At 33.3% G+C, this 849-nt stretch overlaps 1 non-coding gene across 1 annotated transcript; it reads left to right on the top strand.

Moving 5' to 3' along the window:
* The first annotated feature begins 470 nt into the window (after nt 1-470).
* TRNAA-AGC (transfer RNA alanine (anticodon AGC)) lies at nt 471-543 on the top strand. The gene has a single exon. It is a non-coding gene; the product is annotated as a tRNA-Ala (tRNA).
* The last annotated feature ends 306 nt before the right edge of the window (nt 544-849 follow it).

Genomic DNA, 849 nt, shown 5'->3' with positions numbered 1-849 from the left:
ATATATGCACATATATTTGTATAAGCTTTGACAACTGTTTCAATCGGGCATATAATATTTTCACTCATTAAACATTTCCTGGACCAGGTTTTTCATGTGTATGCCTTGAAAATTGGAAGGAACGTGGGTTTCCTTGTTGAATTTGGAACAGTTGTTCAATAAAAGTTGGGGTTTTTTTCAATAACATATTTGGTTTCTTGTAAATAACTTGATCTTTTGGAGGGCTTCTTGTATGAAAACAGCTAAATAATAAAGACTTGGATTGCAAAAGAGAGGAATAAGGTTATTCTGGTAGTGTACATGCTGAAAGCTGTATCGCATGATTCCAGCTGTGAGTTGCAGTCAGTTGTTGGCAGATGGAAGGAATGATTCAGCAAGAAACAATGAATTTATAATTTAAAGTGGTCATGTTGTGGTGCTCAGGAAGTCTAGAGTCTCTAACTGTAAGTATTAAAGTTTTTTTTTCAGGTGGGGAATTAGCTCAAATGGTAGAGCGCTCGCTTAGCATGCGAGAGGTAGCGGGATCGATGCCCGCATTCTCCAGTGTATGTTTTTCAACATTTATTTCATTCTAAACTAAACAGCAGCATTTAAAATTATTTCCTATGTACACTTAATTTTTCTTGTATAGTGGTGTAAAGAAACCTGAAAGAATTGTAATCTAAAAAAAGTTAACACGTTGTTTTGAATACTTCGTTTTTTCTTTTCAAAATCATATGTTTGTTCTTTTGCATACAGGCAGAAAAAATATAATCCTTGCATGAAATAACAAAACTTACTGACATTTTAATGCAATAATAAATGTCATGAAGAAATTATAGAGGAAAATAAATGAGGGGGGTTTTAATG

This window comes from Gavia stellata, chromosome 3, assembly GCF_030936135.1.
Source record: "Gavia stellata isolate bGavSte3 chromosome 3, bGavSte3.hap2, whole genome shotgun sequence".
Lineage (NCBI taxonomy): Eukaryota > Metazoa > Chordata > Aves > Gaviiformes > Gaviidae > Gavia > Gavia stellata.
Note: the sequence above shows the minus strand (reverse complement) of the source record. Positions and strands in the feature narration are given on the sequence as shown.